This window comes from Trichosurus vulpecula, chromosome 9, assembly GCF_011100635.1.
Source record: "Trichosurus vulpecula isolate mTriVul1 chromosome 9, mTriVul1.pri, whole genome shotgun sequence".
NCBI classification, from domain to species: domain Eukaryota; kingdom Metazoa; phylum Chordata; class Mammalia; order Diprotodontia; family Phalangeridae; genus Trichosurus; species Trichosurus vulpecula.
In genome coordinates, this window is record NC_050581.1 from 72,775,026 (window position 1) to 72,787,510 (window position 12,485).

The 12,485-nt window shown below is 35.1% G+C and overlaps 1 protein-coding gene across 1 annotated transcript in view; it reads right to left on the reverse strand.

The window, feature by feature from the left end:
* Positions 1 to 12,485, reverse strand: part of LMF1 (lipase maturation factor 1) — a 737,441-nt gene that overhangs the window by 709,175 nt on the left and 15,781 nt on the right. The window lies entirely within an intron of this gene.

The following is a 12,485-nucleotide window of genomic DNA, read 5'->3' on the forward strand; positions in this document are numbered from 1 at the left end:
CTAAGGCAAGAAATTTAGTCTCTTAGTTTCTTCACCTGTAAAACAGGGATAATAATAGTGCCTACCTCCTAGGGCTGTCATGAGGATCAAATGAGTTCACGTATATATGTGTGCATGTGTGTGTGTATGCATATATATGCATATATATCACTTCGCAAATGTTAAAGAGCTATATAAGTGCTAGATTTTATTATTATTATTTGCACCAGCACAGGAACTCATTCCACTTATTCAATGTATTTCCATTCAGTTAGAATATGAATGCAGCTATGGCTGGCCAAGATAATTTCAGCTGAGAACCATAAAGATAGCCCCATTCCTATCATACTTTTCTTTCTGCACTCAGGCTGAGAAAATACTATTAGCATAATTCTTCAATACAAAGGGGCTATCTAAAGAATGGCAAACGGCCATTCAAGATCCTCCAAAATCTGCCTTAAATCTATCAAAAACTATCTCTCACTATTTATTTCCTGATATGAATCCTCCTACTTCCATCGGTACTCCTGCCTTGACCATCCCAGTCCACAATGTTCTCTCCTTGCTCTCAAACCCTTTACTGTGCATATTTTTCTTCTTGTATTTAACCAGATACTACCTTCAATTACTATTTAAACACCTGTGTATGTAAATATGAAGTCTGTAAATATGAAGTACATATATACATATAGGCAAACATATATATGCCTATATAGCAGTTAAATTGTAAATTTCTTAACAGCAAGGACTATATTTTAAATATCTACATATTTATTGTGTAGCTCGCATATCTGAATATGGATATGCACATACTAAGAGCTAAATATTTGTTAAATGACTCAGCCAAAATTCCTGTACAATACAAAAACTATGCGTCCTAGGAATAGTGCAATATCTAATACACTAAAATTCTAGTACAACTAAAATGTTGAAATTTTGAAGCCTTGGAAGGACATAGGTCTCATCCCTATTTGAGAATATTAAAATAAATTGGAGAGAAAATCAAAATTATGCAAGACTTTTTGCAAATTTCCCTGAAACGCTCAAAAGTAACTTTTTCATTTTTTCATTCATTCATGTACTTACGTATAGACACAAGTAAATATAAAACAGTAATCAGAAAGTGGGAAGGGATTGCCAAATCAGAACCAGGAGAGACCTTATACAGGAGATGGTGTCTGCCATGACCTTTGAAGAAAGCTAAAGGATTCATAGAGACCAAGATTAGGAGTGAGCGCACATGCACATATACATCTGTGCTCCCATATATGGTTTGTGTTCCTAAAAGAAAAGGTGACTTTAGATCTCTAAAGGAAATTTTTTAAAAAGTTGTATAAGAACATAATTGAATACAACTAGATTCCAATCAGTGTGGATAATGAATCCTCTGAAAAGGTAGCATACAAATTCACATATTTCCATTTGGGCTGGAACCAGTTACCATATTGTACATAATCCTAAATTCAAATGCTGCAAATTCACGCAGGGGTTATCTACCATTCACACTATTAGAGACCTGGCTATACTACTATGCTGTAAGAAATGGAGAACTGATTTTCAGAGAAACAAGGGAAGACTTGTATGAACTTATATAGAGTGAACTGAACAGAACCAGAATAATTTATGCTATAACATCAATATTGCAAAAATGAACAATTCTGAAAAACTTAAGAACAATGATCAGTTATGATTCCAGAGGATCAATGATGAAGAATGTAATTCACCTCTAGACAGAGAGGTGATAGACTAATATGCTGAATGAGAAACAAATTTTTTGGACATGACATATATGGGAATTTATTTTGCTTCACTATTGCTTAATGTTTTGTTTTTCTCCCTCTCCCCAACTCTGTAAGAAAAAAAGGTAGAAGAAAAAAAATGAAAATTAAAAATTAAAATTTAATTTTTAAAAAGTCTTCCTTAATTTTTATTTTCTCCTAAATACCCTCCGCCCCCACCCCTCATGGGGGTAAACCTTATGTTCTCCCCTCCTATGGCTTCAAATTTTCACAACTTTGGTCATATGAGAATTTTGTTGCATCAGCTACTGTACCAGGCCTAAGACTTTGTTGTTATTGTTTTTAATTCTACATAGATCTTGGTTCATTCATTCTGTAAATATTAAGTACTTAGTATATGGATAGCAATGTACTGTCAGATGGTATTCAAACAATGGTTTGTTCATAAATTAATTTTGTCTGACACAAATTTCAGAGAACAGCTTATCTAAACAATAATTACAAATTTACTTTTAGACATTTTAATTTATTAATCTATCTATAAAACATCTATCATATTTTAATTCTGTCATCCATGGAGCTATATGGTTTTAAAAACCTTACTTTCAAGTATATGAAAAGCAGGTAAAGCCTTAAAACAGAAGAAAGCATAATAATACATATAAATCTATAATATTAATTCAATTAACAAAAAAGATGCATTACAGCAGCACACTTTTTGCTACACTGTTAAATTTATGGAAAAGTAGAAACAACAATGGCCAATGACCCAAAACATCAGAAGAAGGAAGGAATGGTATAAAAATGTTATTCAAGACAGACCTTTCAATTTAAAGCTGAACCAACAAATCAGGTACTTTCTATTTCCAGATCCATTAATTCTATGAGCAAACACAATTCCAATTAAGATCTTTTACAAATAAATACAGTATTGCTGAGACAGCTGGATGGCACCAGGACTGGTGTCAGGAAAACCAGAGTTTAATTCTAGCCTAAGACACTCACTAGCTGTGTGACCCTGGACAAGTCACTTTACCTCTGCTTTCCCCATTTGTAAAGTGGGGATAATAATACCATTTACCTTGCAGGGTTGTTGTAAGGATCAAATGAGTTATTTATAAAATGCTTGGCACAATGCCTGGCACATAGTAGGCACTATATAAATGTTAGCTACTATTATTATTTACATAACTGATGAAGGAGAGGAATTGGAATAAATAGTGAATGTAAAATGGGCACATTTACGTGAGTTGAGAGAAAGCAGGTCAGATTCTGTCACTCAAAACTGCCTAGGAGTGTAAAATTCTTGATGTCAGGGACTGCATCTTAAATATTTTTTTCAAATACTCTACATCCATTGTAAAAAGGCAACATGGAATCATAAGGTTTTGAAACACACCAGGAATATCACCTTGGGCAAATCACCATTTGTCTGATCTTTAGCTTTTATTAAACGTAAATAAAATACTTAACACTACCTACCACACAGGGCAGTTGGAAGGATCATATGAAATCATGTACATAAAGTGTTTTGTAATCTTAATATTCAAAATGATCTGTGACCTCATTGTCCCAGTGGTTTCCTTCAACAATGCAAATCATATTAATGTGTATGCTGTGTGTCTACTCTCGTCCACAGTCTCCCCAAAAGTTCATTGAAGGGCAACCATACAATATGCTGAAGGCCTTCCTTACTTTCTCCCAGTAGCTTCATACACTATACATATAAATAGGTTCTTAATATTGGTAAATTAATGTAAATCTCTGTACATTAATTGCAAGGTCCCAAACCCCCCCACCCATAAGTTCTAAATTTACTCTGGTAAGGAGGAGATGGTCAAAGCTAGACTTCTGGGGGGTTGGGGATGGGGGCACCTGCAGGGGCAGAAAGCACTCAGTTGGAACTGAGGAAGATCCCTTCTAGGACAAGCAGCTACTATCTGGATGGACAAGAACCAGACTGAACTGGACTGGAAGTCTGACTTGAAGTTTAGGTAGGTACCTTTGGTTTAGTCGCTACTTAGAAGAATTTGGGTCTGAGGGACACCAGAATTTACCTTTTTTGTGCTGGCTCATGTCTTAGATGATAGGCAAAAGTCTTCATAGGTTTGTTCAACTGCTGCCTTGTAACAAGTAAGTTTTTCCTGTCCACTTAAATCCCACTTCTTTGCCTACCTAACACATCTGTTTGAAAGTTTCTCTAACTCAGTTGTTACCATCAGGCCATTTCATGCTATGGAGAAGACTGAAAGATGGAAGAATTTCTTTTCCTCTCCTATTTCTTAAAATGGAAAAAGGAGAAATTTTGGTCTATGATTTTTTTTTTAATCTCTGGTCTAGTAGAGATGGCCATAGTATAGTACCAAGAGCCCTGGATTTGGAGTCAGAGAGAACCTGATGTGAGTACCAGCTCTGCTACCTTTGTTGTGACCTTTGGCTAATCACCCTCTCTGATTCAGTGTCCTCAAGCCCAAGTCCCATGATCTTATAAAAACATTTAAGATATTTTTATTTCTACGCAGCCTTTACAAAATTACTTCTAAAATCTCTGCCAATTTTCTCATAGTTTCAGAACACTGCAAATATTTTAGATCTAATACTTAAAGGCAAAAATGTAAGTGATGCTAGAATTGCTATTATATTTGGTTGCATTACAAAAATAAATGGCACACTTAAAACCTGATTTTAGTAAAGTATTTTCAAATACTATAGCACACTGAACATCTCCAGGTGTTTGGTCTAGGAATGCAACCTGGGATTCTGCCAAGTCCAGCCTCTCTCCAACACAATGCCAAGTTCTTTGCAACAAGAGAGCCTCTGATTCCCTTTGATTTTTGCCTCCATCAGTTGCCTCCATCTTCTACCTCCAGTTTCTGTGTTTCAATCTTTCCTTCACATTGCTGACCAAGGAATCTTACCACTACACCACTATAGATATGGCTCTCCTCTACTTAAAAAAAAAATTTCATTTCTCCATTGCATACCAAAAAAGTATAAAAGTTTTTTAAGCTCTCCATTTTTATCATGAATTTTATAAACCGCAACAAAGATGAACATTTCTACATATAAAAAGGACTGAATATGATTATCATAAATATTTATAACATAAAATATTTTTAATAGTACATGTTAAATTCAACATAGCATTTCCAATATTTTTCTGCTTGTATGTGGTTCATTCTGAACTTCTTTCTGCTCTCTTTTTTGTATTATTTTAAATTGTATTAATATTTTTATTTTTTATTGCCATTACTGCCATCTTATAAATTTCCATCACACCCTTCCTCCCCCCACAAAAAATAACCCTGCCTTGTAACAAATAAGTCAGGCAAAGCAACTCCATACACTGGACATATCTGAAAACACACATCTAATTTTTCACATTTTGGCCATCATTTATTTGCTAAGAGGTAGGTATCATGTATCTTCATTAGTTTCTCATAGTGGTTGGTCTTTGCATCAATCTGATTTCTTAAGTATTTCACAGTTGTTTTCCTTTACAATGGTACTGTCATTGTACAAATTATTCTCCTGGTTCTGCTTACTTCACTCGGTATCAGTTCACACAAGTCCTCTCAGGTTTCTCAGAATTACCTCTGTCTCATCATCTCTTACAGTATAACAATACTCCATTATATTCATCATTTATCTTTCTTTTTTTTCCTGAGGGGGGAAGGCAGGGCAATTGAGGTTAAGTGACTTGCCCAAGGTCACACAGCTAGTAAGTGTGCCAAGTGTCTGAGGCCGGATTTGAACTCAGGTCCTCCTGACTCCAGGGCCAGTGCTCTACTCACTGTGCCACCTACCCACTCTCATTCAGCCATTTCTCAATAGAGGGGTACCCATTTTGTTCCTGGAACCAAAAAATGCTGTTATAAACAATTGTATACATATTGATATTTCCCTTTCTTTCCCAATTTCTACAGAATATACAAAGTCTAATAGTGGTATTGCTGATTAAAAGGATATACACATTTAACGATGGAAGTGGGAGTAGGGAGCAAAACATCCAAATTGTTTTCCAAAATGGTGAGACTGGTTCACAGTTCCACCAGAGCACCATGCTCCCGTTCTCACACAACCTCTCCAACAATTATCATTTTCCTATTTTTATCATTTTTGTCAATCTGATGGGTATGAAGCAGAACCTTGGAGTCATTTTAATTTGCATTTCTCTTCTAAGTGATTTAGAGCATTTCTTTATAGGGCTGTTGATAACCAGACTTTCTTCTTTTTGAGAACTGCCTGATCACATCCTTTGACCATTCCTCTACTAAGGAATATCTCATGTTCTTATATATTTGAATCAGTCCTTTATTTATCTTGGGTATCAAACCTTTGTCAGAGAAACTTGCCACAAAGATTTTTCCCAATTAACTATTTCCCTTCTATTTTAGACAGCACTGGTTTGTGTGCACAAAAAATTTTCAATTTTATGTAATCCAAATTGTCTGTGTTATCTTTTATGATACCTTCTATCCCTTGTTTGGTCAACAATTCTTCTCCTATTCATAGTTGAGAAAGGATATCCATCCCTGATCTTCAAGTTTTTTGATACTATCATTTATATCTAAAACCTGTACCCATCCAAAAAAGGTTAAGTGATTTGCCCAAGAATATACAAGCTTTCAAGTATGTGAGGTTATATTTAACTGCAGATCCTGAGCTCTATTTCAAGAAACTCAGTTGTTCTTTAAATATTTAGATTCTATACTGCTACATATATATTACATATTGATCTTAACTATGGTACCCTTAAGTGTAAGTACACTTATATGTAACCATGTCTATTTTTACTCTTAAGAAAGGTAGCATGGCATGGCAAAGAGAAAGCTGGCATCTCAGCCATAAAGACCTAAAATTAACTCCCACCTTTAACACATGCTGATTGTGTAACCCTGGACAACCTTTCAGTAGTCTAGGCAACTCTGAAACTATAAGTTGCAGAAAAAGTGCTCACCTACACTGACAGAGGTTACTTATCAAGAGTTCCCTATACCAGGGTTTCTTAAACTTTTTCAGCTCGTGAGCTCTTTTCACCCAATAAATTTTTACATGACCCCAGGCATATAGGTATACAAAATAGGTATGTAAATCATTCAATAAAGGAATTTTATTAATTTCACCCCCATCCTTTTTTCCCATGAACTATTTCTGACATTTTAATAGCAACAGGTAACACAAAATCTTCTCCTACTACACAGGGCTTTTTAGTTTTTGCAATTAAATAAGTTTCATAAGATACAAGTAAATACTTCCCACTAAAAGTAACAAATTTCTCAAAACATTGTTTTTTATTTGAAGATGTTAAAAGTTATTCAAAATATTCCTTTGGTTTATTGTAGTTATTGTAGTATGCTGCAGCATACTACATGCTTGGTATTAAGATGTCTTTTTAGTTTGGCTGGTTTCATGCTCTCTGAAACCAAAACTTCATTACAAATTAAGCAAGGAGGTTTTTTCCATACCATCATCATTATTAGAAGTAAATCCATATTGCAAAAATGATTCAACATATTTTCTTTTCCTTGTCAATTCAGGTTACTACAACCTGATAGCGAAGACTCTGCCACATTGTCATCAGTATTTTGACCTCTTCTGTCTAAATTTAGCCACTTATCCATAACCAAAAGATATTTTTGTCCCAAAATATAAATATTGCTAATAATTTCTCAAATAAATACTAGCTTTAGTTTATGAAATTACATTTGTTTGTGCATAATTTTTAAAATTGATGTTCACACTTACATACACATACACTGGTGATGGTGGAGAAATATTATTAAAGAGCTTTTGTCTTTACTTGCTGCAATTAAACACTTATTTTTCTGTAAAAGAAGGAAATAATAGCAATTTTTAAAATCAAACATCCTAACACAATACAATCCAAAGATTTCCTAATTTGATGCCTACATGGTAAGGAATGATGGTAGGAAAATATTAAAAGTCTTTATTTTCCACAATTAAACCATTATATTTCTGTAAGAACAGAAAACTTTGTATGTACAGTAAAAAACACTGCAAAAGAAGAAAACATTCTATATATAGCTGAACAAATTGTAGTATATGAATGTGATGGGATACTATCATATTGTTAGAAATGAAGGGAAAAAAATTATTTCAAAGAGACAGAGAAAGATTTGCATAAACTGATACAGAATGAAGTAAGCAGAACCAGAAGAGCAATTTATAACATCAATATTAAAAACCAAACAATTTTGAAGAATTTCATAAACTGTTGAAGAATGAAAGGTGCAAAACCAGGAGAATAATTTATACAATAAAAATACTGTAAAGACAAACAACCTCAAAAACTATAAGAATTATGGTCAATGAATGAAACGATTATCCATGACTCTAAAAGTTAACCAATGAAAATGTATTGCCCAAAAAGGAGACCAAGCCCAAAAACTGCCTTCATCAGCAATCATCTGAATTACTTGATAAGCAGAGATGGCTGCAAAAGGTAGCACCAGATAAGAATATAAATCTGTCTCTAAAAATCTTATGAAGTATGATGGGAGATTATGAATGGCATTGTTTGCTGTTGTTTGTCCTTCATTCTTGAAGACCAATGACAACAGGAAGGTGGTGTCTTGACTTGCAAGTGAACTGGATTTAAGTGAGGCAATTGTACAAAGTCACCCACCTCACTGTCTCCTCCAGAGCCATCCGGGTCCAGTGGCAAGACAGAATGACTGGAGATGGACCCAGATACACTGGGAGACCTTGGCCTTTTTAAACATATCTTTTCCAGATCTGTTTGTCTGAGGCAACACCCATTCAGTGATTAGGCTAAGTAAGAAATGAGACAAAAGACATCCTCTTTTACCTACTCAAAAAAAAAAAGAATCATTGTGGGGGGAAGACCCTCAGGGCTTCTGGCCAGAACAGAAACAGTTGCTATTAACCCTCACTCTGAACCATCAAAACCCAAACAATGACCAACAGAAGCTTGGGCTGGGACTTATCAATGACTATTACTGAGAGCCAGTGATTTGGGCTTAAGGCATACTCATGAAGCTCCATTTAATCCCAATGGGCCTTACCATAGCCTGTTTTTTCCAGAGCTCTATTTGAAGAAATCCACTTTCCTTTGGGCAGAGCACCCACATGTAAGTGCATGATTCCCCACATGGACAGAGGAAGGAAGGGAGAAGGGAAGGAGGGAGGGAGGGAGAGAGGGCAGCATTGCACAAATGGAACTGGCCAGTTAGGTCCCTAGTGGGTCAGCTACTACTACTCATGGATTGTTGTTTGTCCTTCATTCTGAAAGAGGACCAATGAATGGCATTCCTTTATAAAACAAAGAGGATAGTATAACCAATTAAAAGAAAATCTTGTAGCAAAAGCAAAATCTTGTAGCATTCCTTTATAAAGGAATCTTGTGGCATTCCTTTATAAAACAAAGAGGATAGTATAACCAATTAAAAGAAAATCTTGTAGCAAAAGCAAAATCATCTCAAGGGCATTCAAGGATGAAGATGGGATGAGGGCTACAAATAAAAGAAAAATGGAAAAGAATTGCAAAGATGATGCCAAACTGTTTTCTCCATCAAGAACAATGGAACCATCACAATTGTATGCAAATATTATAGTCCCACAAGTACTTATAGAGGAAGAAGAAATGACACTAAAGAAAATAAAGATGGTAAAATCAGTCCTATTGGACCAATTACATATAGCGAGTAAATCAGTGCTAGAGGTGACAAAATTATGAAGGAATTGAGGGATCAAGATACAAGGTATCTGAAAGAGAGGAAAGATTCCCAAAGGAATGATAAAAAAAAAAAACAACAAAAACCAAAACCTAGACCTTATCAATAAAAGAAAAAAAAAAGATTAACCAAGAGAACATCAACAATTTCTGACCTAATTGCCTACATTCCCATTTATACAAATTCTTTATGAGAATTATGTTTTGAAGACATTCTCAATGAAGCTATTAGTAGGGAACAAGTAGACTTTTGCAAGTAATACTCAGCAATGAACCACACTTTAACTGTTTTACAATTAACTGAAAGATATAAAGAAAATACAATCTCTTTGTACTTTTTGCTTATTGATTACCAAAAAAAGCCTTTGATTCACTACCTGACTTACAGTCTCTTTTACAACAAAGTATATCCCATTCATACCTCAAAATCATTTGATATCTCTTTGGGAGATATAACAACAGAAATAACCCTGATCATAAACATCCGGCAAGCCATGAAATAAGGAGACAGATGTATGATAAAAGAGACCTAGCACAGAATCCAGGAACAATTCCCAGTGGATGATGAGGTCTTCCAGATATTCCTGTTTGTGGATGATATGGCATTAAGCCCCAGGATGTTGCGAAGCCTCCTGGAAGAGATTTTTAATCACTCCTGACAGAAATCTTTAATCACTCAAAGGAGACTGGTCTGTCCATCCATATAGGAAACACCAAGTGGATGAAGCATGTCTATTGCCAAAACTTTAACATACATTTAAAGGGGCACCCCATAAAGCTATCCAACAGTATGTATATCTAGAACAAATAATGAAATATAATGAATCCCACTGAAATGAAGGAGAGCAGACTAGATTTGCTTCATGAAATTGCAAAACTCCTTTACTCACTCCAAGCTTCTCATAAATTAAAGGCTTATCTTTATAGTATGAACAAGACATGAGATACAACTCCTTCCAAAAAATTAAAAATTAGTGTTCCAGCAAGTGATGGAAATATACACAGTGAATATAGGCAAGCTGCAACATATAACCAATGATGAACTCTGAGAAACAGGAGTAAAATACATCAAAAAACTGTTTGACAGGAAAAAAAGATAGATTGACAGGGGAGGCATAAAAGGGATGTCAAAAGGTCAGAAAGAGTGATCCCCTGGTTAAGTATGGTAGCATGATGTTGTAGAATACTAGACTGGGAATCAGGAAGTCCTGGACTCCAACCCTGCTTCCAACAAGCTGTGTGACATCTGTAAAATAAGACTGGATTCAATGACCTCTAAGATCCCTTTCACCTCTAAATGTATGATTTTGTGTTTCTATGGTACTCTTCCAATGTCAAGAAAAATTAAGGAAGGCTTCCACCATGTTGGAGGGAACAACTGCTGTGAAGCTATTCAAGGACATGGACAAGAATCACACATGGGATAGGCCTGCATGAATGGGTTAAATCTTTATCACTGGCAAGAACTCCCAAATCAATGAGATTGAAGATCCATTTGAGTATTTTGAGTACAAGGCAGTATATATGTACGCTGCAAAGGCATATATATTTATATACATATGATATTTACAGTAGTAGCTTAAAGTATACTTGCTAATCATGACTTCATGTAAATTTGTCTTGAAACTTTTCATATTTTAGTCAAGCAAAACCAGAACCAGCCATTTGAGTCCTAAAGAATGAATGAGAGGGGCAGCTAGGCAGTGCAGTCAGTACAGCACTGGCCCTGAAGTCAGGAGGACCTGATTTCAAATCTGGCCTCAGACACTTGACACATTCACTAGCTGTGTGACCTTGGGCAAGTCACTTAACCCCAATTGCCCTGCCTTCCCCCCTCCAAAAATTAAAAAAAAAAAGAATGAATGAGAAAATGAGGAGATATTTCTAATGGAAAATCTGATAAACTGAACTATTCTCAGTCTTTGGCTACCCTATCTATAAACTGGATTTAACAACATTTATATAGCACACATACAAAAACACCCAGCAACTCATAAATCATAAACTTCTTTAAAAGTCAATGCTGCTTGCAAGTCATCAAGATTCAGTTTCTTTCCTGACCTCAGGGAAGCTAATCTTTTAAATGCAGGTCATGTAAATTATTAACAGGATTTATTCTCACCTGTGAAATTGCCTCATCATCTTTTTTCTAATCACATAGAAACAAACAGAACATGCAATCTCTTACTCCATATGTTACTAATAACCCCTAGTAGTAGAAACATTACCATCCAAAATCACAAAGCAGCAGTTATTTGGTCTATATTTTTTGCCCTGTCACCTTATTCCCATTTTCCAATCCAGCCACAGCCTGTCATGGTATTGAGGAGAGAGAATCCCATTCTTCATGCTCTGTAAAGACTCAAAGATGTGAAATATAAAACTTTCTGGTCACATTTTTTCCCTATTATGTCTCAACTTAAACATTAGGCCAAACCACAGAAAGAAATTAAGTACAGGTATAAAGCATTCACAAGAAAACCAAACTAGCTTTGAGGATGTATGTGTATTTTTATGGCACAAAGTCATACATCAACTATCCTTATGCCCTGGAAAAGTATTTTCCAAATCTTTCTATGTCAAAAGGATAGTCTATTTAAAAATAAAATACGATTTTGTGAAGGGGAAAGAAAAGTATTTATAAGAGTAGAAACATCATGATAAATTATCCAATGAACTTTGAATATTTCTAACAAAAAGAAAAAAAAACAAACTTAGCAGCAATATGCAACTACAAAGTGAAAAAGATTACATTTAAACAGCTGTTAATTTCATTATCTAACTGGAATAAAATTCCTATGGGCCAGTTAGCTTCAGTCCATTCCATGGGCATAAAATGCATCCTTAATCCCAACCACTCCACTGGCAACCTCATGCTTTTAGACACAGAAAGAGACTGGGCAAAACATTGGAGACACATGAGCCAAAAGAGATCTATGCCCACTTTGAGGAAGTAAAAAATAAATAAAATCTAAGCATAACTCCATCATTAGTGATTGGTTAAAAAAAAAAATTCCTTCAGGTTTATCAATTCAAAACCTACTACTACT